Source organism: Orycteropus afer, unplaced genomic scaffold (genome assembly GCF_000298275.1).
Source record: "Orycteropus afer afer isolate SDZICR_OR568_19922 unplaced genomic scaffold, OryAfe1.0 scaffold00036, whole genome shotgun sequence".
In the NCBI taxonomy this organism is placed as follows: Eukaryota; Metazoa; Chordata; class Mammalia; order Tubulidentata; family Orycteropodidae; genus Orycteropus; species Orycteropus afer.
In genome coordinates this window covers 4095568-4120812 of record NW_006921623.1, presented here as the reverse complement: position 1 = coordinate 4120812, position 25245 = coordinate 4095568, and the positions used below count along the sequence as shown (strand labels likewise).

At 46.0% G+C, this 25245-nt stretch overlaps 1 protein-coding gene and 1 non-coding gene across 2 annotated transcripts in view; one reads left to right on the top strand and one right to left on the bottom strand.

The window, feature by feature from the left end:
• DSCAML1 (DS cell adhesion molecule like 1) overlaps positions 1 to 25245 on the bottom strand; it is a 518667-nt gene that overhangs the window by 312123 nt on the left and 181299 nt on the right. The window lies entirely within an intron of this gene.
• Positions 20543 to 20620, top strand: TRNAS-GCU. The gene has a single exon. It is a non-coding gene; the product is annotated as a tRNA-Ser (tRNA).

The window sequence follows — 25245 nt, the reverse complement described above, 5'->3', positions numbered from 1 at the left end:
TGGGTGAGTTCACACTGCCAACCTTTTGGCTAGTTGAACACTGAACAATTTGCCTCTCTCAGGGACTCCCTTGTGCTCTAACACCCTAAATTGACTATGAAAGAATGTAAAATTGAATGCGGCCTATCATCTCAAGTTCTTCTGAAGCCCAGAGCTAAGAGTAACAGGTGACAAGGACCTTCACGTTCTAAGAAGAGGCACGAGCCTCTCCACGAGGGACTAAATATGGGGGGGGGGGGGGAGAGGAGGCTGGACCCAAGATCCTGCATCCATCACCCAGCTCCAGCCTGTGTAAAAGCAACCAAGACATCTGACAAGAACATTGAGTGAAGATCTCTTTGCACAGAGCTGGAAATTCTGTGGGTTCCCAAGCAGTGTCTGAAGGGTGCATCCCATCTATGGCCCCTCAAGTCAAGTGAGGGGCTTTGTGAGCCCCAGGGAAGCCATTGGGGCAGAGGGGAGGGTACTAAGGAAGCCCTTGGGAGACCTAGACTTGGGTTCTGAGCTGCAGGGCAGGGCTGGTGATGATGACTCTGGCCTGTGGGCAGAGGCAGCTGAGAGGAAGGCTCTAAAAGGCTGCACATGTGGTTTCTGCTGACTGAGGGGCAAGAGGAATGAGAACAATGGTTAATATTTTACTACGGGCCAGGCTATATTGTGCGGACCTCCCACATACCATCTCATTTAACCATTACACTAACCAATACTGGTGGCATAATGCCTAAGGCATTTGACTGCTAACCAGAAGGTTGCAGGTTCAAACCCACCAGCCACTCCTCAGAAGGAAAATTGAGCATTCTAGTTCCATAGAGATACCGCCTCAGAAACCCAAGGAGGGGTTGCTATGAGTAGGAATTGACTCAATGGCAGTGAGTTTGGTTTATTTATTTATTGGTATTATTAGCCTATTTTCTACCCAAGGTAACTGAGGCATAGAGAGGTAAAGGGACTTGCCCAAGTTCACAGAGCCATTGAGCACAAAATCTGGTATTAGAATCCAAGCAATCTCGCTACAGAGCCCTGTCCTTCACCACTACGCTATAATGCCTCTTAGAGGTGTCTTAAAGGACTTGGATCAAGAACTGCTTGCCATGACTGAAGAAAGAGGCTGTGTAGTGTGTGTCTAAGAGCAGGAGCTAACAGGGAGTCAGGAGACATCAACCCAAAAGGCCAGGGACCGAACTGGGGAATACAGTGTTAAAGGCCCTAGAGAGCTGTCTCCAAAGACTGCACAGAATCATTCCACAAGAGAGAGGGTGCTGACAGCTGAGAATGACAGCAGCAGCACTGAGTAAAATGACCCTTTCATTCTTGTCTTCTCATCTCTCATTTCCAGCTCCACTCTGAGCTGGGGATGGGTAAAGCAAGCAGTATGCACAAAATAGATCCTTTCTTTCTCGTTGCAGGTAAGGCTCAGGCTAGGGAAGGGAAGAAACCTCAATATATGAGCGGTTGAAATTTTGATTTAGAGTCAATAACAAATGCTTATTGAGCATCTACTATGTGCCAGGAACTGTCTTAGACCAAAAAAGCGTGCCCATTCCTGGGGAGGCTAGAACAATGAAGGCTGACAAACAAGCCCCACAGATTTAATTCAGTTCTTTCTTCAAAGGGGGAAACCAAGCTTAGGAAACTTTCTAAGAATGTAGACATGCCTGCCCTGAACACCAGTCTGTCAACAGTGGTTATAAAGAATTTAACAGTTGGATGTGAGATCCTCCTCTCCACGAGCTAGATATCTGGGGAACAATTAGACATGTAGATTATGCCTCTAATAATTCTCTGACTTCACAGCACCTCACCTTGCAAGAGTTCTAGGTGTTTGTGTTCTCACCTTCTCCCACCCAATAGCTGTGCACTCTCAGCCGACTATGTAACCCCTCTTGCTTTAGCTGCTCATCCACTGCAGGAAAGCAATACCCTCCCAAAGTTGAGGTCAAGGAACTGACCATGTGAGCTCTGGAGCCACAGCCCAGCTCTACAATCCAGGTTCCTTCCTCTTCCTCTCCTCCTGAGCTAATATGCTGTTGTTGGCTGCTCTCAGTGGTGACCCCATCACAACAGGATCAGGCCATTGTGTTCCATAGGGTTTCATTGGCTGATTTTTCAGAAGTAGATCACCAGGTCTTTCTTCCTGGACCACTTTACCTTAGAAGCTCCATTGAAACCTTTCAACATCATAGTAATTAATATACAAGGCTTCAATGGCCGGGAATAAAAGGGGAGAATTCTACCACTGAACCATCACTGCCCCCACTGAGCTAAAATGGGGCCAGGATTATTTTTTCCATCAGGCAAATGGGACCCTAGGCCTAAAAACTCAGTCGGCACAACCACACTGCCAACCAGAACCAGAATCCAGGCCTCCCACATCCTGAAACTGGTGGCCCCGCAGTGGCTCCTCAACCCTCTTGGAGGTTCCCTCTGCCTAACAGGCTCAGAACCTGCCCCCACCCCACAGTGCTGAGGGACACTGCACGGGGAACCCTGCCTGCCTCCACCAGGTCTCCTCCATCCTAGGCCAACCCAGTGAACAGAAAATCAGGACACCACCCAGAGGCGGCTCAGGGAACTGCAGGAGAGCTTTCAACAGATCCAAAAGGCTCTCCATACTAGGCACAGAGGTGGAGGTCCAGGGCTGGGAAAGACTTTCTGATTTACTGCTCATAGTCGCCTGGGGCATGGGAGTATTGACTCAGGCCAGACTTTGTAAGGCAGTTTAGTGGCATCCCCTGCAAGCCCGGCATGTGCCCACCTGCCGGCTGCCTTCCCAGCTACAAGCTCCCGCTCCCCAGTGGGATTACCAGAGCTTGTAAGGACAGTGAGGCTTCCCCCTCCGCCTCTCCCGCCCCTCTCCTGAGGTCAGGGCCTGGCTTTCCGGAATCCTCCCTCTGGACCAGGAATAGATCAAACACGGTACCTGAGAGAGCTTGGCAGTTTAAGTAGGCCCCTGGCCCTAGCCACACAAGCTCCTCTGTGGCCCCTCCCCTCAAAGGGCTGTGGGTAGGTCTTGTAGCAGTGAAAATGGACTTGGGGGAACACCTGCTGAGCAGATTTCGTTCCTTCCCAGAGACCAGTCTGCTCTGACAGCACTGGACGTGAAGATGATGAAGCAATCGAATCAAAGAGCAAAGTAACAGGGAGGATTGCCCCAGAGTTGATCCTTGTGGATGAAGTGGGATCGGGAGAGACCAGAGTCACCCCAGCCTCTGCTGTCTGCATACTCTTCCTCCCTCCTCTGTCCCAGCTTTCTTGCCTGGCACTCAGACCAAACTTCCCATAGCTATCAGGGTCCCAGAAACAAAACTGCACACATCAGACCCACCCTCATCTTTTCCTCCCACATGGTCCCATGCTGGGCCACCTCCCAGCAAAATCCCTCTGTAAATGGTTGAGTCTGGAGTCCAGCGGGGCTTTCTGGTCTTGTCACTCACATAATGTTGCCTCTCAATCAGCAGAATCAGCATCGTCTAGCAACATGTTAGAAATGCTGAATCTCAGGCCCCTCCTGGGCCCAAGGAATCAGAGTCTTCATTTTAACAGTAACCTTGGATGATTCCTATGCGAATCACAGTTTGGGAGGCATTCCTTCAGAGACAGGCTGCCCCCTCCTTGAAGGCCCACAGAACTCAGGTAAGCTAGCACCCCTCCTCTTTTGCAGGCAATTCCAAGACAGGCCCCTCTGGATGAGCTGCAGAATTTCGAGTTGTGAAAAAAAGTCTCCCGACATGCTGGGCCTTTATTGAATTTCCATTTTTTAATTTGCAGAGTAGTGATGGCTGTTCAGAGACTGCTTTTGCCTCCACTGCCTGCCCCCCTCCCACCCAGTTCCACCATTCTCCCCTCCCTTCTGTTTAAAAAGAAAACAGAAAGCCCACGTGAGGACAAAGATGTCGTTAATGGATACTATTCCTTTAATTAATTTAATAAATTAATCCTTGGACTTTTTCTTCATTGCCTCCTTGGGAGTCCCTCATAAGACACTGGGCAGAATCACAAACACCCACATAAAATCCTGCAACCCACAGGAGCCTCTTCTATTAATATCACTACAAGTTAATATAATTATTTAAGTTCCTAACTGGTTTCCCTTACTTCCTTTGGGGCTCTTTACCATGCCTGCATGGGCCGTGCAGTGAACTTTCAAAGCACATGCTTGATCTGGTCAGGGCTTGCTGTCACCGACAGAGTGGTTCTCAATGAGCATGGGACCACCCCAGAGAAGGTGTTCAGAAATTTAGGTTGTCACCAAGACTGGGTACCTAGGACCCAGAGATCTTCAACACTGTAATGCACCAGACAACGTTAAGAGCAAAGAACCGTCCCCTTGGAGAGTACCAACACCCTACTGAGAACCATGCAATATAAAGGTCACCTTTGCTGGCATGGCGTTCAAGGCACATTGGTCTGCCTTTCTCTACATTTCCAGTCCCATCTCCCAGGGACTGCTGTCCCTGCCCCATCGTACTGCCTTCCTCGTTCCTCACCAACTCCAGCCATGAACCTGAACCTGGAACAATGGAATACAGAACAATGGACATATCTCCTAAGTGAGTCCTACACTTAAAACTCCTGGCTCATATGAAGCATCAAATAAATGTTAGCCACCATTATTATACCATTATTATAGCACAAAGCTGACTGTCTCCTGTCCATCATCTCCAGCTAATTTTCCAAGTGTTGGCTTTAAAGAACAGCACAGGCGAGTGGGAGTGGGCACACACGTGTGGGCACAAAAACACACAGATACTTATGTGCCTGATGACCTTCTCCAACCAGACGAGTCATTTTTGCATCCATACCTTACCTCCCCTAGCTCCCTAGGAGTGGATATAAAAACAAATAACCTCTTAGGAGTATTTTCCTTCTCTTCCCAAGCATCAATCCCTTTCCCTCCATCCCTGGATATTCTGATTCACTTCCAAAAGGAGTAGAGATTCCCAGGTCCCCTGTGCTCCTGTGCCCATCAAAAGGATCACCACGGGGCTTGCAAATGGAGAGAATAAAGGAAGAACAGATCACACGTGAAGTCTCCTATGGATCTTTCCATTTTACTTCCTCCTTACCTTTCCCCCACCAGCTGCTTCCCCACTGCCAGCTAGCATGTGGTTCAGAACCTACCTCCCCCTCCTACAGAAAGGTATGAACCTATCAGTGCTGATTTTTAGCTGGGAACAAACTGTTCACACGTGTCATTAACCAAAAAAAGAAAAAAAAGAGGGAGAGGGAGAGGGAGAGAGAGAGAGAGAGAGAGAGAGAGAAAGGGGATGTGTGGGGTGAAGATACTAGCATATCAAAACTATTTAACTCAATTATATACAGAACTTAGGGTTAACAAGGAGCAGAGAGAGAGAGACACAGGGATGAGTTTAATTAAGAAAAGACAAGACCAGAAGAGGTAACCCATTTTATCTTTGTGCTACTTTTTATTTGCTGATGAAACATGTCTATGTAGTTTAAAAAGTATTGCTGGATTTTGTTAAACACATTTAAGTCAATAATGTGAAATTGAAAGGTATTTGTGTGTGTGTGCTTGGGAACAAACAGAAAACTAGGTGTTGAGAGCAGTCTAAGCCCCCTCTTCATGTTTTGCTGGGGCTTGACTGAGCTCCCAGATCTTTAGCCAAAGTGTGGGATTGGAGTTCGCTTGCCTAGTTGCTCTTCTGGTGGAAGAAGGCTCCAAAGTTCTGACTTGGGACCCCAGTGGAGAGGTCAGGCTCAGTTGAGATGGTGCTGAGTCCACTGCAGAAAATATCGGCATTAGAGGAGGTTCCTGTCAAGAAGCCTTTTCCTGCAAGTTAAAAGCCCACGGGCAGAGCTAGGTGAGGCTTGGAAAGTGACCAAGGCCTTACATGGCTTTGAGGCATCTAGAGGTCTCTAGGTGGCTCCCACCAGGCTTTTCGACATTAACTGACATTGAACCATATAGTGGGTGATAGAATTGGAAATAGAATTCATACAGTGGAAAATTGCAGGAGTCAGGATTTCAGAGCTGAACCAAATATTAGACATCTTCTAGCCAGGGCTTTCCTTTCATAGCTGAAGAAAGTGAAGCTCAGGGAGGTTGTGTGACTTGTCCCAGGTCACACAGAAAAGCAGTGGTAGGTACAGAATTAGTACCCAGGCCTCATAATTCCAAGGTGGTTGCTATTTTCAACACTTCCTCCCAACATCTGCCTTTTCTAGTCAGGTCAGCAGGAAGCAAGTCTAGAGTGGAAAACTCCAGGTCCTCCCAGGTTGGTGGTCAGAACACGCAAAGTCAGGCCCAGACAGAGTGATAGGGGATGCACGACTCCAGAGCAGCCCTAAGGCTAACAAACCCGTGGTAGAATGCAAGGCCTACTGACTGTGGGGAGAACAGATGTGAGCTCTGAGCTCCCCAAGAGAAGATGGAAAGCACTCTTATCTTGGAGTGACTTTGGGCTGCAACTTAACCTCTCTGAGCCTTTCCTTATTTGCAAATCTACCTTCCCTGGCTCCCAGAGGGTGGTGAGATAAAGTACCCACAGGGGAAATGCTTATAAGTTGTACAGTCCTGTCTTTTGTGAAGGGAAATGACAATTGCTAGTGGTGGTGTGACAATCACTACATGGGCAGTAAGAGTTGACACTTAGTATCCATCTCATTTCAAGGTTACTTTTGGAAAGCAAGGCCTGTGGAAAACCTGGGGTCCCTGAAGATGTGGTAGGATCTCCCTTCCTAAAGTTGGGAGGGAATTTCCTACTGATAGCGTCTCTATCAGCCAGGTGCACCTGTTTCACTGGTCCACTTACACTCCCAGGCTAATCCTAGAGGTAAGAGCTTGTTCAGATGGGGTTGTAGAGAAGATTAGTCAAGGCCCAGAAATGAAGTCTCAGACTCCCTCCTCACCCTAGCAGCCTCAGCTCCTTCCCCAAGACCTCCAAGAATGTCAGAAGCCCAGTGCTACCTTGAACAACAATCTGGAGGAAGATGGACAGGAGCATAAGGTGGAGGTTGCCAGCCTCAGCTGATCACCACTTGGCTTAGAGGAAATTCCCTATAAACTTAACTTCCTGTTAACTTAAAGAAATCTTCAATAGCTTCCTGCCCTCAATGTTAGCAGAGGTTCAGTAAAAGTGCTCGTAGCACCCTCCATGAGTAGCATGTGTGAGTAAACTACAGAGCACACCCACTGCACACGACTTTTGTACAAGAGGAAACTGGGCCTCAGAAATGACAAGTAACTCAACCTAATCATACCAGTGGCAGAGCTTAGAGCAGAACTGACTCTTCTCATTGCTGTCTAGAGTTGTCTTGGGTCCATCAGCCTCCCCACCCTGTGTCCTTGCCCCACTTTGCAGAGTCCCTATCACAAGACCTTCTGGCTCCTTCTTGAGCAACTTTCTCTTCTCACTGGTTGTGACAGTCAGTCATTGTTCTGGTTACCTAGTGCCACTCTGACAAGAATATACCACAAATGGGATGGCCTTAACAAACAGGAATTTATTCTTATAATTTGGAGGCTTTAAGTCCAAGTTCAAGTGCCAGGCTCTAGGGGCTGGGTGAAAGCCCCTCAACCTTGGGGTCCAGCTCTGCCTCCTGCTCCCGGCCCACTGGAGCTAGAGGCATTTCTTCACTTAGACAGCTGCTGGCTGCTGAGGCTGAAAAACCCAAAGTTGACAAGTAAAAAGGCACACTCCTTATGTTACCAAACCACACAGCAGGCTACTAATTCAAGTCCATTGTAAGTCCCAAGGTCAGCAGAGCATGGCAGGCTGCTCAACAAAGACACAGCTACATGCAGGGTCCAAGCATACCACAGGGTAGAGACCATTCTCAAAGCTTCTCCTTATATACAGGAAGCAGACCACATACCCAAAGCAGCTACTCAGCTGCTCACAGTAAATTCCACCATGGAGTTGATTACCAATCTCATCATGGGGGATACTACATCCAGCTGCCCAGCCACTCAACCGGGCCCAACCAAGTTGACACAAACTGAACTATCATAGTCATAGTGGGTAAAAGTGAATCAAGTATTCTCTTCTGGGGCTACTTGAGTGGAAAGGGGATCCAGTGTTTTCAGGAAGAGGCAGGCATATGCCTGGGTAGGAGAACGAAGTAGAGTGGACACCAGGACCTCCAAAGATCAAACAATCAAACCATTTGCCAGGGACTTGTCTCCAACTCATGGTGACTCCATGTGCGTTAAAGTAGAATTTTGCTCCATAGTGGTTTGGGTGGCTGATTTTTTTGGAAGTAGATCACTAGACCTTTAGTCCAAGGTACATCTGGGTGGATTTGAATCTCCAATCTTTTGGTTAGCATCCAAATATGTTAATTGCTTGTACCATACAGGGACTACCCAGGACCCCTGGACCAAAACATCTGCTGTGGGGTTGAATCTGAGTCATGGTGACCCCCTGTATGCAGAGTGGAACTGTGCTCCATAGAGTTTTCAATGGCTGTGAAAGTAGATCACTAAGGCTTTCTTCTGAGGTGCCTCTGGGTGGATGTGAAGTGCCAACTGTTCAGTTAGTAGCCGAATGTGTTAACCATTTGTACCACCCAGTGTTCCTCTAGGCCCCCAAACCAAAAAAACAAAATCCACTGCCATGAAGTTGATTCTGACTCACAGTGAGTGACCCTTTAGGACAGAACAGAACTTCCCCATAGGATTCCCAAGGCTGTAAAGATTTACAGAAGCAGACTGCCTTATCTTTCTCCCACAGAACAGCTGGTGGGTTCAAACCAGTGAACTTTTGGCTAGCAGCCAAATGCTTTTAACCACTACACCACCAGGGCTCCTTCTTCAGGTCCCAGAGCACCTGAAATCTAACAACAAGAGGTACAACCTAAGCAAAAGAGGCTTACCCTGGCCAGTGAGTAAGTTCATCCACCACATCCTCTATAAGCCTGATGATGATGATGACAATAATGATGATGATGACAGCTCACATTAATTTAGCTCAGTCGTTTTGAAGAATCTTTACACTCTGGCTCCAACAATGAGTGAGTCAGACTCTGAGTAAGAAGGTGGATTACAAGACACTGAATTGTGCCTTCCATTCTTTAAGCATCTTTGTGAGGCTTTTCCAGCCAACGTACCCCCATTGTTCCAGAGGTTTCAGCCGCCAGCGTGGACGAAGCCAACAGAATGTGGACCAGTGATAAGAGGCTAAGGACTGAATTGTGGGGACAGATTTACATTTGTGGGGTGGAGAGGACAGAAAGGAGGCCAAGGAGGAGAGGCCACAAAGGTAGGAGGAAACCTACAGTTCACAGAAGGAAATTAGAGGAGGATGAAGAAGTCAAGGGGATTCAAAGTCTATTTGGATATGGGGCCCAATCTGTATCTAACTCCCCAATTCTTCTGCAGAACTTTGCTTCAACAGTCATTTATTAAGCATCTACTGTGTACTCAGTAACATATCAGACAGTGTTTCACTGTTATCCATAAGGTTGTCATAAAGCTTGAGAAGACAAAGTAAAGTATTACAATGAAATGTGTGAAGAACTGGAGGTAGAAAACAAAAGGGGAAGAACATGCTTGGCATTACTGAAGCCAAAAGAACTGAAGAAAAAAAATCAAGACTCAAATTGCAGTGTTGAAGGATTATGAGGCCAAAATATTGAAGGATGCAACAAACATCAAAAGAAGATGGAAGGAAAACGCAGTGGCTGTACCAAAAAGAACTGGTCAGGTTCCACCATTTCAAGCAGGAGAATATGACCAAGAGCCAATGGTATTCAAGGAAGAAGTCCTGGCTGCACTGAAGGTGAAAAGCAAGGCTCCAGTAATGGACGGAATACATACCCATGGAGATGTTTCAACAAACAGATATAGTGCTGGAGGCACTTACTCCTTTATGCCAAGAAATCTGAAAGACAACTAACTGGCCGAGAACTGGAAGAATGTGGCCATTCCAAAGAAAGGTGATCCAACAGAACGTGGAAATTGTAAAAGAAAATATCATTAATATCACATGTGAGTAAAATGTTGCTGAAGATAATTCAAAAATGGTTGAGCAGTATATTGACAGGGAACTTCCAGAAATTGAAGTTGGATTCAAAAGAGGACACTGAATGAGAGATATTGTTGCTCACGTCAGATGGCTCTTGGCTGAGAGCAAAGAATACTAGACTGTTTTATTGACTATGCAAAAGCATTCAACTGTGTGGATCATAACAAATTATGGACAACACTGCAAAGAATGGGAATTCCAGAACACTTGATTGTGCTCATGAGGAACCTTTACATAGACCAAGAGGCTGTTGTGTGAACAGAACAAGGGGATATAGCATAGTTTAAAATCAGGAAGGGTGTGTTTCAGGGTTGTATCATTTCACCATACTTATTCAATCTGCATGCTGAGCAAATAATCCAAGAAGCTGGACCATATGAAGAAGAACATAGCATCAGGATTGGAGGCAGATTCATTAACAACCTGCGATATGCAAATGACACAACCTGGCTTGCTAAAAATGAAGATAACTTGAAGCACTTACTGATGAAGATTGAAGACTACCATTTTCAGTATGGATTACAGCTTAACATAAAGAAAACGAAAATCCTCAGAACTGGACCAATAAGCAACATTGTGATAAATGCAGAAAAGTTTGAAGTTGTCAAGGATTTCCTTTTACTTGGATCCACAATCATCACTCATGGAAGCAGCAGTTAAGAAATCAGACAACATGCTGCACTGGGCAAATCTGCTGCAAAAGACCTCTTTAAAGGGTTAAAGAGCAAAGATGTCACTTTGAAGACTAAGGTGCACCTAACCCAAGCCAAAGTATTTTCAATTGTCTCATATGCATATGAAAGCTGGACAATGAATAAAGAAGACTGAAGAAGAGTTTATGTCATTGAATTGTGGCACTGGTGAAGAATACTGAAAATATTATGGACTACCAGAAGAATGAACCAATTTGTCCTGAAAGAAGTATAGCCAGAATGCTCTTTAGAAGTGAGAATGACCAGACTTAGTTTCATCTACTTTGGTCATATTGTCAGAAGGGACCATTCCCTGGAGAAGGATATCATGGTTGTTAAAGTGGAGGGTCAGTGAAGACCCTCAACAAGATGGGTTGATACAGTGGCTGCCACAGTGGGCTCAAGCATAGCAGGGATTTTGAGGATGGTGCAGGACCAGGCACTGTTACATTCTGTTGTACTCAAGAGTTGCTATGAGTCAGAGCCAACTCAGTACCCAGCTGTGTACAGTTCTCTGAACACAACTCCAAATGCTGGGAGCTTAATATTACTGTCCCATTTGAAAAGTAACATCAACACCTAGAGGAATAATCTATCTAGCTTGTTGTCGTTAGGTGCCGTCAAGTGGTCGACTCATTGTAACCCCATGTAACAGAGTAGAATTGTTCTGTAGGGTTTTCTAGGCCATAATCTACATGGAAGCAGATCACCAGGTCTTTCTCCTGCTGAGCTGCTAGGTGAGTTCAAACTGCAAACCTTTCAGTTAGCAATGGAGTGCTTAACCATCATGCCACCAGGGCTTCTTTCTCTAGGCTGTTGTTCTGTGCCATGGAGTGATTCCAACGCATAATGATCCTATAGTACAGAGCAGAATTGTCCTATAGGGTTCCCTAGTCTGTAATCTTTATTTTTTTATTTTAAGAGCTTATTTTACATTCAACATTACATGTACATTTAGTTTCATTCCCCATTTACCATGTCCAACCCTAACCCAGTCTCCTTCCCTCCCTACCCTGTAACCCCCCCCCCCCCCCCCCGCCCCTCATATTTATGCACTCCTGTTTGTCCTGCATTTCCTCAATTTGAATGTTGGTCCTCTGGTGTCCCATGGTCTATTGCTCTAAGGGATGTATTACCATAAAGTATGTGGGTGCGTCATCTGGGTTGAGTGGTATGAGTGTGTTGTTGTTGTTGTTATGTGCCATCAAGTTGGACACGACTCATAGTGACCCCTCCTTGGGTTTTCGAGGAGGTATCACTACGGAAGTAGATTGCTCAACCTTCCTTCTGAGGAGTGGCTGGTGGGTTTGAACCGCCAGCTGTCTGGTTAGCTGTCAAGTAAGTGCTTTAGGCACTACACTACCAGAGCTATTGAGCTGAAAGCCAGCCCCTGGGGGTGCGTTTTATTCTAGGCACAGAATGTATTTCAGGGCCAAAGTATTGGGGGTCTCATCAGACTTCCTCTGACCAGTAATTCTAGTCATTACTGAGTTTTTGGATTTTGTTCCATGTTTTTTCCTCCCACTCTATCCAGGATCTCCAGATTTGATCCTTTCCTGAGTGGTTGGCATTGGTCCCTAGTCTGTAATCTTTACCGAAGCAGGTCACTGGGTGTTTTCTCTGTGGAGTAGCTGGTGGGTTTGAACCACAGACCTTTCAGTTAGTAGTTGAAACATTAGCAGAACTGTTAAGGGAAGCTTAATAGATGCAAGCTTCCTGTGTTCCCATACAAGGCCCTGAGGACCTTGGGAGAAAGAAGGCTGGATGGCCTGGACTTTGAATCTGACCACAAATTGTCCTTATGGCTGGGTAAGCCACATGATCTCAGTTATAGGGCATCTCAGGGCAGCCCTGAGTCAAAAACTCAAGGGGCTCCTCCTACAGGTCCAGAACAAGCATGGCAGCCCCTCCCCTTCTCCATGACAGGTCTCCCAGGAGAGAGAAGCTTATCTAGAGACCCCTTGGGGAGAGGAAGCCAGTTCTGGGAGACGGGGAGGACAAATGGAATTCTGAGCAGCAGCAGCAACAGGGGGAAAGAGTGGTGTCTGGGAAGATAATGATTCAGAGAATCTGCAGCACAAAGCTACTACCGAGATGCTGTTCTGGTTCCCTAGTGCCGCTCTGACAAGAAATATACCACAAATGAAATGGCCTTAACAAACAGGAGTTTATTCTTACAATTTGGAGGCTTTAAGTCCAAATTCAAAGTGCCAGGCTCTTGGGGCTGGGTGAAAGCCCCTTAACCTTGGAGTCCAGCTCTGCCTCCTGCTCCCAGGCCCACTGGAACTAGAGGCATTTCTTCACTCAGACAGTTGCAGGCTGCTAAGGCTGAGAAGCCCCAACGTTGACAAGTAAAAAGGCACAGTCCCAATGTTACCAATCCACATGGCAGACCATTAACTTAAGTCCCCACTGTAAGTCCCAAGGTTGGCAGAGCATAGCAGGCTGCTGAGCAATGACATGGCTACATGCAGGGCCCAAGCATGCCATAGGCTCGAGACCATTCGCAAAGCTTCTCCTTATATACAGGAAGCAGCTATATGTTGAGATGTTCTGGGAAGTCCCTATCCCAAGAAGCTTCATCCCAAAGGCAGCTATTCAGCTGCTTGTGGCAGATCCCACCATGGAGTTGATTGCCAGTCTCATCATGGGGAATAACTACCACCAGCTTCCCAGCAACTCAACCAGGCCCAGCCAAATTGACACACAAACATAACTACTACAGATGCCAACCCCAAGAAGGCAGGAACACAGTGGCTGTGCCCATGAACCATCAAGGATGCCACTTGGGGGGTTCAGTAGCCCATGGAACCCTCTCTCATTTCCATTCAGTGGAGTGTGAAGGCTTTGTTCTCTGGGCTAGCTTCAGGCCAGGCTGCCATGCCCCCAGTTCTGTCAGAACAAGGGTCCAGAGTCCTAGCAGGAGAACAGCTGGCAAACACAGAAGAGGGGAACAACTTCCTGCCTACCCCCTCAGCTCAACACCAGCCAGGCAGGGAACAGAAGCCATCATCTTTAAGGGCAGCAGGAAGAACACAGGACCAGGAGGCAGGACACGGGCTTCTGGGCTGGGCGCTCACTACCCAACACAACCTGTGTGACCTTGAGCAAGTCCATGAATCTCACTGCGCCTTGTACCTGCAGCAAAAGATGACTAATGCCACCCTAGCTGTCTTAAAGGGCTGTGGAGATAAGCTATGGAGAAATACTTTGACAAGAAGGAAAGCCCCAGATGAATATACAATCTAATCACCATGTTCTTTAAAAATGCTTTTATTAAGTACCAAATGATACCTCAAGTTACAGAATTAGAGTCTCTCCCCCGCCTTTCAAACCAAGGTTCATCTAATCAGGTTGAGGATTACCTCTCCCCGGTTGGCAACCTCCTAACTCCCCATGGAAGCTGAGTAGTCCTGTCAGCCTTTGGCTAGCAGGCACCATTGAGGACACTGCCCCTATGAAAGGGTCAGAAACTAGAGTGGGGAGTTGACACAGTTTCCATCCCTACCAAATAGCCCAAGGAAGTAGAATAGCCACTGTCCTCTCTCGTCCCCCTTCCAGGGTTTCTGTTTTCAGCAGGTAACCTCTGGCAGGCTGCTAAGCCTCCACTCTGTGCCATTTACTCTCATGTTCACCCTCATGACAACGTGGGGAGATAGGTACTATCACCCAGTTTTACAGATGAAGAAAATGAAACATAACAAGCTAAGGAAGTTGCAGAAGATAGTTCTAGACAGAAACGTTTGAGGGACCTCTACAAATAAACTCAAAGAAGTAGGAACTGTTTGTTTTGTGTTTCTATGTTTGTTTTACTTTTTCTACTCATGTCTTGCCCATTTTCTAAAGTCTTGCTACTTACACCAGGTTACATGGAATGGCATCACCTGGGAGCAAGATAGAAGCATAAAGTCTAAGGTCCCGCCCCAGACTCAAGGAATCAGAAGCTGTTTTCACTAAGATTCTCAGGTGATTTGTATGCACCCTGAAAAGTTAAGAAACACCAATCTAAAGGACAGCCATAGCAAGAAAGATTGGGTTAGGTCTTAAGGAAAAATTTCCTGCCAGCTGGTTATAAAATATGCTAAAGGAGCTCCTTCCCTTCGGAGGGGAGGGAGAAGGCAGAGCAGAGATTCTCAGCTTTCTGGGATGCTGAGATGAGGGATGTCCTCAGCATATCGCAGGCTGGATGGAAGAAGTGCAGCCGGAATGCTCCTTAGAAGCGAGAATGGCCAGACTTCGTCTCATCTACTTTGGCCATGTTGTCAGAAGGGACCATTCCCTGGAGAAGGATATCATTCTTGGGAAAGTGGAGGGTCAATAAAAAAGGGGAAGGCCCTCAGCAAGACGAATTGACACAGTGGTTGCAACAATGGGCTCAGGTACAGCAAGGATCATGGAGCTGGCACAGGACCGGGCAGTGTTTCATTCAGTTGAACATAGGGTCGCTATGTGTCAGAGCCAACTCGACTGCACCTGACAATAAGATGAAATGGGGGGATGAAGAAGATGACAGCTCAAGATTCCTTCCAGGTTTGGAAGCCATACCCTGGGTCCCCCAGGCTACTCCAAGAGAAGCTAGAGTGGATCCCATGTCTTCCTTGAGCTTCTCTGGCTGCCAGAGACCTGGATTCAAGTGCAGCTGCCCCTGTCTAGCTGAAACCAGCAGGCTTAATTCACATTCTCCAGGAGGACAGGTATTTGCATCAGAAATTACCCTGGAACTTAATTCTGCATAATGTTGCTCAGACAAACGACACCCCTGAAACTCTTTGCCAAGCCAATAATAACCTAATTGCAGAGAGAAATAATAAATAGGAACGTAGGGAAAGGGGAATCAAGAAGGCGGGGGCAAGGGAAGAAAAAAAAGATAGGCTTCTAGAGACAGAGGTGTTCTTCCCTTCATGAAGTCATGAGACCAGCAGGTAGTAGGAACACAATAAACATTTTTTCTACAGCCATAGACTGCATTGAAAGAAACAATGAAGTAAAGCTGCAGAGAGAGCTGCATTAAACAGTTCATTAATGCACTGATGCACTAAGCAATTCATTAATCCAACCGGTCATTTGTTCAACAGACTCTACTGAGCATCTGCTATTCATCAGGTACCATGCTGGGCACTATGATTTCTGCTTCCTGGCCAGTTCAAGCCCTGAGCTTTGAGTCCACATTGTGCAAACCCAGAAGTGGGGAGGTCCCTATCAAGTCCCTATCCAAAGAAGCTTCAAGTCCAAGGACAGAGCCTGGGGAAGCTTGCTGAACAAACAACTAAGGCTTCACATGGTTGTTGTTATGTGCCGTCGAGTTGAACCCGACTCATAGCGACCCCTCCTTGGGTTTCTGAGGCAGTATCACTATGGAAGTAGATTGCCCAAGCTTCCTTTCAAGCTATGGCTGGTGGGTTTGAACCACAAGCCTTCTGGTTAGCAGTCAAGTGCCTTAGGCACTACAGTACCTGAGCTCCCAAGGCTTCACATGGTATGGAGGTACCTAATGATCTCCAGGTTGTCCCTTTCAAGACTTTCAGTATGAATTGCATTGGGTAATGTATTAGGCAATATGACTTCCTTAGTAACAACACATGTCATAGATTATGGAGCTGGAAGGAATGTTAGAGGTCATTTAGTTGAGTCCATTCATCTTTCAGAGGGGAAAGTGATGTTCAGAGAGGCAGTGAGGCTCAACCAAGGTAACACAGGCAGTTATGGCAGAGCCAGAGGTAGAACCCAGCCCCAGCCTCAGCCAGGTATGACCTCCTTGAAAGGCAGCAGCCCTAGGTTCTAGTCCAGGCCTGCCTCGGACTCGCTCTGGGATGTGGGACAAGCAAGTCACATCTCCTCTCTGGACTCAGTTTTGTCATTTGGAGACAGAGATAGGGGACCTTTCAGTAGTTTTCACATTATGCTCCCCAGAGGTACCTGGGGTGAATCCCTGGATAAGGAGGGAGCTGGGAGAAAAAGAGGGCTGGGCACGTGGGGCCTCAGACCCCTACTCTGTCCCAGCCCAAGCAGCTCTCTTGTTCACAGGGCTTCCGAGCAATTATTGGTTTGTAGAAAGGGCTCCACTGATAAAATCTCCAAAGCAAAATAACTAGACACAGACTAGCTAGGATTCCTGTGACACATGTATTGTGGACTTGTTGGTTACAAATGGAATAGAAGGTGGGTCTCTGCTTTCCAGACACATATGCTATATTTTAAGCGGGACGGAACACATATGTGAATAGACTTGAGAATCCCTAGGACATGGCATAGAGTCCAATAATTATCTGTCTTCAGAGTACATAGATTCTAGTGACCCTGTGCCAAAACATGATGGGGGAGACGTGAGAAAAACGGGTAGTCCCCCTGCCTACAGGTGTCCCAGAGAGACGGGACCACCCTGAAAATCCACAGGGGCAGGAGCAGGTGAGACTGGGTGACAGAGGCCCGGGGAGGCTTTGGAGATCTCCCCCATGCCCTGAGTGCCACCCTGTCCCATCACCACCAGCCTCCCCCTCCTCCCACCAAGTCAACCCAATTATGCGTGTTTACATTACAGTTACATGTAATTCTGCCATTTACATTCAGTTGCAGGCTTCTCTGTGTGCTCATAAAATATTAACATTGGAGGGCCGCTTGTTGCAGAAATGTTTATAATTTCTCTTCCCCATTATGGGCTTATTAATGATAATAATGCCATTTCCCTGCTTAGGAGCTGGGGCTACGGAGAGGCAATCACTCACCATAGCTGAAATATGACAGTGGGAAGTCAGATTCCGTTCCCTGCTCTGCATTTAATCTTAATAACATTTTATCTTGGACGACAAGTGTGTGTAATGTTGTTTAAAAGCCATGACTACATCGATACTACATGTTCAGGAAAAGGAACGGGGTGGGGGGGAGGCCTTGCCACCTTTCCTTTCCCCTACCTTCTTCCACTGGTGCTGGAGTAATACTTTGGCTTCCCACCATCTGGCTTTCTGAGATGGGGACAGTGATAACCCACTGACCTATGGAGAAAGCTGCAGCCAGCTGCCAGGTACTCTCCACCCAACCCCAGTTCAGCATTTCAGCTATGAAATAATTTTTTTTTTTTTAACCTGTGAGAATGAAAAGTACTTACAAGTACTTACGAGCCTTTGAAAACACAGCTACCTCAAATGGGCTCTATTAAAAATAAATAAGTCCATTTCGGCAGGCAAGCTAGGCCTAAGGGAGTGTGAAGTCTTTAAGCTGTGTTGCGTAGGGACATATGTGGTTTCCTCTTCCTAAGGCAATGTTCCTAATGATACAGTCCTTGGGCACAGCTCACTTCCCAGGCTCTGCCCTCTCTCCACACATCAGCCTCTGTCTCCCCTTCACCTCACTCCTCTCTGCTTGAGGCAACCCCCTACTCTCCTTCCCTAGCCTTCTTTTCTTGTTGCCAAATCAGCTTCTTTGTCTAATTCTTGCTTACTTGACTTGGCTTTTGCCACTGTGACTGAGAGCAGAGGTGACACTCCCCTTTTACTTGTCACATCTTCCACCCCCATCTTCACACTTGATGTTGTTCAGATGGGTTTGGTGTGAGGTACAAAGGCAAAGGCCTTTTCTTTTCCATTTCCTCTGCCCCTCCCCAGTAACACTTAAGAGAGGAATCTGCATAGTAGATGCTCAATAACTAGATGCCGGTTGGTGTTAGGGATTCAGTTGTGTACCCTCAAAAAGATATGTTGAAGTCTTAACCCCTGTACCTGTGAATGTGACTCTCTTTGGAAATAGGGCCTTTGCAGATGTTATCAGTGAGGTTAACATGAAGTCATACTGGAATAAGGTGGGCCCTAATCAGGTAAGATTGAGGTCTTTGTAAAAACGGAAAGAAACACAGAAACAGAGGAAGGACAGCATGTGATGCTACAGCTGCAAGCCAAGAAACGCACGGTGCTACCTAAAGCGAAGAGAGAGGCATGGCATTTCCTCCTCAGAGCCCTCATCAGAAATCAACACAAATGATACCCTTATTGGGACTCCCAGCCTCCAGAACAATAAATTTCTGTTATTACAAGCTGCCCAATTTTGTTTGTGGTATTTTGTTACAGCAACCCTAAATGCTATCACTTAGCTTGGCTAAGAGGAGCTCTGGTAGCGTAGTGCCTAAGTCACTTGACTGCTAACCAGAAGGCTGGCGGTTCAAATCCATCAGCCACTCCTCGGAAGGAAGGTTGGGCAATCTACTTCCATAGTGATACTGCCTTGGAAACCCAAGGAGGGGTCGCTATGAGTCACGTCCAACTGGACGGCACATAACAACAACAACAACAACAATAGCTCGGCTGAGACGGGAGAATTGTTTTTCGAAGTCTGGTCTTTATAAACATATGAAGGGTCTTAGAATCATAGCAGCTTATAATTGGAAAGGACCCTGAAGATGACCTAAATCAGCTTTTTCCTCAAAGATGACCCGCCTCCGCTTCCTTGAAAGAAGGTCACCCAGCCCTTATTTGCATACCTTCTGTGATGTGGAGCTCATGACTTGCACCACAGACACATTGTTGGGTGGGAAGACTTGATTGAAATGTCCTCCTTGCATAGAACCAATTATCTGCTGTCCTACAGTCCCCAAGTTCTGCCCTTTGGAGCAAAGGGAACCATCTACTTCTTCAGTAACATGACAATTATCTTCAATATTGTCTCCTGACTAAGGATTCTCATTTACTTAAGTATTCCTCATTTGATGGGATTTCCAGAGTTGTCACCATCCTCAGGGATTGAATCAAACGTGTTAAGTTTGTCAAAGTCCCTCCAAAAATACGATCCTCAAAACTGGAATTTGGGAGCTGATGGGTCTGGCCAGCACCAAGGAGAGTGGAAGCCTTGTGCCCTCCGCTTGGAAATGCAATTTTAATAAATTCAGCCCAAGAACTGTCTTTAGTACCTCACTATGGCTATTTTAGCAGCCAAGACACCCTTAGCTCCTCTTGTTATCAACTCAAACTTATTAGGCTTTTATGGCCTGAACCTACATCAAATCAAGTTTTCCCCAGTCTGTGCTTACAAAATTGATTTTTTTGAAACCTAAAGGTAGAATTTTCCATTTATTTCTGTGAAGCTTCATCTCCTGACTTTCAGTCCATCATTCCAGCCTACAAGACACTGAGTCCTGATTCTGGAATCCTTCATATCAGCTACCCCTTCTTACATTCTGTGTCATTCATTTATTTGAAAGCACACCTTCTAGATTTTACTCCAAAACTTTATAAATTACTGAATGAGCAGGGTCGAGACCCAACCCAGTAGCACACTATTTGACACCTCCTTTCTGGTGTGCGTCAGCCTGTTAGACAGTATTGGGGGGCGTGATTTTTTCAATGAGGTACAGTCTTATGGACTCTGGAGACAAGCCTTGTTGTCAGCATAGTCTTAGGAGCTGGGAGAAATAGAGTCTGGCTGGGCCCTGTTCTCTACTAATGAGTTGTGTTTCTTTGGGAAAATGAGCCTTCAGGGTCTCAGTTTCTTCCTTTGTAATGTGAGAAAGTTAAATTGGACAGGCCATATGTTTTCTTCTAGCTCACCACTCTAATGGGTCTTGACTGTCCTCCAACCATGTTTCTCGGCCTCGCCCACAAGGACACAGTGAGAGACTTTGTCAAAAGCCTTATTCAAATCAAGATATCCTGTGGCTATAATGTTCTCTTCTCCTACCAATCAGGTGTCCTTATGCAAACAGAAGATGAGCTTGTTTGGCATGGTTTGTCCTAAGTGAACACAAACTGGTTCCTAATGACCACACTTTATTTTCTAAATGCAGTATGGCTTCATAGAGAGGATAGGTGTTTCTCTCCTCCTGCCATTTTTAGGCTCTTTTTCTGTTTTCTGGCAAATTAAGATGCATGTCGATCTATTAAAGGAGCTCTGGTGGCTCAGTGGTTAAAGCATTGGGCTGCTAACCAAAAGGTCAGTGGTTCAAACCCACTTGCCGCTCCATGACGAAAGATGAGGCAGTCTGCTTCATAAAGATTTACATCATTGGAAACCCTATAACTAAACCAAACTCACTGCCGTGGAGTCAGATTTGACTCATAGCAACCCCCCTTTGGGTTTCTAAGGTGGTATCACCATGGAAGTAGATTGCCCTATCTTCCTTCTGAGGAGTGGCTGGTAGGTTTGAACCAACAGCCTTCTGGTTAGCAGTCAAATGCCTTAGGCAGGGCAGTTCTACTCTGTCCTATAGAGTTGCTATAAGTTGGAATCAACTCAATGGCAATGGGTGGTGGTGATTCTTCTCTTGTCTACTGATGCCTCTTCCCTGCTCCATTATGTCTCGAAATAAAAGGAAACTACCACCTAAGAGTGCCCAGAATGTGCCATGCCTCCATGTCATCTACTTTCACAGCAATGTGGGGCACTGGAGAACCACAGCTGAGAAAACCCCAAGGAGGCATGAACTCAAACAACCATAATGGTGGTGTGGTTAGTGCCACACTGTCCTTGGTGGTGCAAATGGTTAATGTGTTCAGCTGCTAACTGAAAGTTAGAGGTTTGAGTCCACCCAGAGGCATCTTGGGAGAAACCTACTCCTGAAAAATCAGCCATTGAAAACCCTATGGAGCACAGTTCTATTCAGACACACATGGGGAAACCATGAATCAGAGTGACTCAATGACAACTGGTTAGTGCCACATTGGTGGTTTGAACCAACTTTGGTGAAAATCCAGAAAAGGGAGCCATCCATTCTGGTTGAGGGGTTGTGGAAAGCATCATATAGCAGATAGATCTGTGATACAGTGTGAATGTGTGCTTCACTTTTAGGGACTGGTGGGTAGCTAGTATGAACGAAGTTTAGGGTACAGAAGGGTGGCAGTAGGGTGTGTTATGGAAGATGAAACCACAGGCAGATTGGAGTCAGATTGTGAGTGGCCTTGAATGCCTGCTAAGAACTTAAACTTCAGCCTCTAGACAGCTGTTTGCAGGGTGTTTTAGAGCAGAATGATAGATCAGGCTTTAGAAGGACACCTGACAGCAGTGGAGAGGATAGATTAGAAGTGAAGACATCAGAAGTAAGACACTAAGAGTCCAAGGGAAATATTACAAGGTCCCAACAAGAGCAGTGACTCTGGGAATAAAAGGAAAGAAAGAGAGTCCATAGCTGTTTAGAAGGTAGACTCAAGAGGACTGGGTGACTGTGGTAGTTAAGGCTGTGTGTCAACTTGGCTGGGCTGTGGTTTTGAGTGCTCAGCAGGTGGCTATAGTTATTCCCTGTGATGAGATTGTAATCACCACCATGGTGGAAGCTTCTATGAGCATCTATGAGCCTTTGAGGTGTGGCCTGCTTTCCTGTATACATGGAGACTATATACTTATATAATGAAGCCCCTTCATTGCTCAACATGTCTCAAAATAAAATCACAGTGTGATAGTTGGACCTGTGTGTCAACTTGGCTGGACCCCAGTTCTGTGTGGTTGTTCCCATGATGGGATCAGATGACTGTTCTGAGTGGCCAATCTGCTCAAGGGGAGTTTCCCTAGGGGTGTGGCCTGCTTCCAGGATATCCTGGGACATCCTGGGAAGAGAGACATTCTTCTGTGGATTGGTATTCTGGTGTGCTGCCTACAACTCTCGTGAGTGAGCAGTCCACCGTTCAGCCTGGAGATCTTGGATTTGTCGTTGGAGTCAACAGCCGGTGTACTGTCTGCCAGCCTTGAGCTTCTCGGCCCCCTGCGGTTGCGGAAGCTAAGAAAAGCCTCCAGCCTGATGTTTGCTCCAGGGACTTCGGACTTGCCAGCTTCTATACATTGTGAGCCATTTTCTAAGATAAATTTCTCTCTCTCTATATATAAGCTTTGCTGGTTTTTGTTTCTTTAGAGAACCCAGTCTAACATACACAGTCTCTCTTGTTTCAAATCTTTCTTTCTCCTTTTTTCCTTGTATTGGGTAGCAAAGCCATCATGTTGCCAGACATTTAAAGTAGAAACCATGGATAAACATAATTCATGATTTCTTTCTCTTTTCTATAAAAGAAAGGCTGTCATTATACTTATACACCATACATCATAAATGTACAATGTATGATTTGAGGATTATTTACTAAACAATTTTTACTAGCTTTTTGGCACATCTGGATACTACATTTGGCCGAGCCTTCATCTCAGTGGCCTGCCATGTTGCTTGCTGCTCTTGTTAGGATCTCAGGACTGTGCCATTTTATCTGCTGACCTTCAGTTCATCAGCTTCAGCAGCCATCAGCTGTCTGAGCTAGGAGACACCTCTAGCTCCAGTGGGCCTGGAATAAGAGAGAGAGCTGAAAGTCCATGGTTGAGGGCCTTCACCCAGCCCCTAGAGCCAGCACACTAAATTTGGACTTCCAGCCTTCTAAACTGTAAGAGAATAAATTCCTGTTTGTTAAGCCATCCATTTGTGGTATTTCTGTTATAGCAGCACTAGGGAACCAAGACAGTGAGCAATTAGGTTTATAGAAAAGAGAAAGAAATCATGCATTATGTTTATCCATGATTTCTACATTAAACGTCTGGCAAGATGATGGCTTTGCTACCCAAAATAAGAAAGAAAAGAGAAAGAAAGATTTGAAACAAGGGAGACTGTGATTTTATTTTGAGACATGTTGAGCAATGAAGGGGCTTCAGTTACATGTTTTAGAATCATCAGTGTACAGGGGATGGTTAAAATCAAGAGTAGCTAAATCCACCCAGAGAGCACATACAGAACAAGACAAGAGAGCTAAGGCCAGAGCCTGGAGAGAAACCAACAAGTAAGGGGTGGACAGAGAAAGAAAAGCTAATAAAGACTGTTAAGGAAGAGTACAGATGGGAGCCAGGAGAGAGTGGTATCATGGAACCAAAGGAGCAAATTTCAAATGCTATGGCATTGAGGAAGAGTTCTGGTGGCGTAGTGCCTAAGGCATTTGACTGTTAACCAGAAGGTTGGCAGTTCAAACCCACCAGCCACTCCGTGGAAGGAAGACTGAGCAATCTATTTCTGTAAGGATTTAACACCTCAGAAACCCAAAGGGGGTCGCTATAAGTCAGAATTGACTCAATGGCAGTGAGTTTGGTTTGGTTTATAGCACTGGGCGATACAGAGAGATCCAGACAGTAAGGGCCACAGAAGTGACACTGGAGGAATTTTTGGAGATAACTGATAGACTTCATTCCTGGTTGGAGAACTGGGGAACCTGGGTTTAAATACACTCACCAGCCATGAGATATTGGGCAAGTTATTAAATCACTGAACCTCAGTCTTCAACCATAAGATGAGGATAATAACAAGACCTACCTAGGGATTGTTGTTAGAATTAAATAAGATAATATCAATAAAGCATTTAAGAACTGTGCCCAGCATGGAATAGACACTCAATGAATGTTAAAAGGGAAAAAGGGGAAATTTGGAGGTTTAGTGAAAGAAGTAATTGGAGAACAGGCTGAAGAAGAAGGAAGAGTAGTTTGTTTGTTTTTTTAATGTTTTATGAAAAGATTTAAACACAGATGACAGAAAGGGAAGAGAAGAGGAAAAATGAAAAAGGAAAGATTAGAGAGAGTGATCTCCAATGAGGACAGAAGGGCCTAGGTGAGATGGGAGGAGATGGAAGCACATAGCTTACCCCACAGCCCAACAGCTTCTATTTTTAAGACACCCAGATGGCTACTATGGAGATAACAGAGGAAAGCTGAGCTGGTCCCCCACCCCAACCCACCCCACCCCACTCCCCGCACCCGATGGGCTTTATCTTTCCAGAGGTAGTGTGTCAGGTGGTGACATCTGCTGAGAGGGGAACAAGCTGACTCAGGGTATTAAGACAGGTAAGTAAGGCTTGGAGTAGTGTGGTAGTTAAGTTTGTGTGTCAACTTGGCCAGGCCTAGTTGAGCGTCAGGGCAGCTGGATGTAGTTATTTCCCATAGTAAGACTAGTAATCAGCTCCATGGTGGAATCTACTATGAGCAGCTGAGTAGCTTGGGGAATGGTTTCTAACTTACGGCATGCTTGAACCCTGCATGTAGCCATGTCATTGCTCAGCAGGTTGCCATGCTCTGCTGACCTTCAGACTTTCAGTGGACTTGAATTAATGGCCTGCCATGTGGTTTGGTAACATTGGGACTGTGCCATTTTATTTGTGGACGTTGGGCTTAATAGCCTCAGCAGCCACCAGCTGCCTGAGTGAAGAGATGCCTCTGGCTTCAGTGGGCCAGGAGCAAGAGACAGAGTGAAGCCCAAGGTTGAGGGGCTTTCACCCAGCCCCTAGAGCATGGTACTTTGAACTCGGACTTAAAGTCTCCAAAAGTGTAAAAGAATAAACTCCTGTTTGTTCAAGCCTCCCATTTGTGGTATATTCTTGTCAGAGCGGCACTAGGTAACCAGAACAAGTAGCCATTGAGAATGAAGTAGGGATTGAAGAAAAGTATTCCAAAGAGCTGAAGGCAGCAGAGCTCAGATGGGAAATCATAAATGCATAATGTATGATTTGAAGGTTATTCACTGAACAAAAATAGGAGTTGAACCTCAATAACAAAAAGACAAACAATCCAATTAAAAAATGGGCAGAAGACATGAACAGACACTTCACCAAGGAGGATATTCAAGCGGCCAACAAACATAT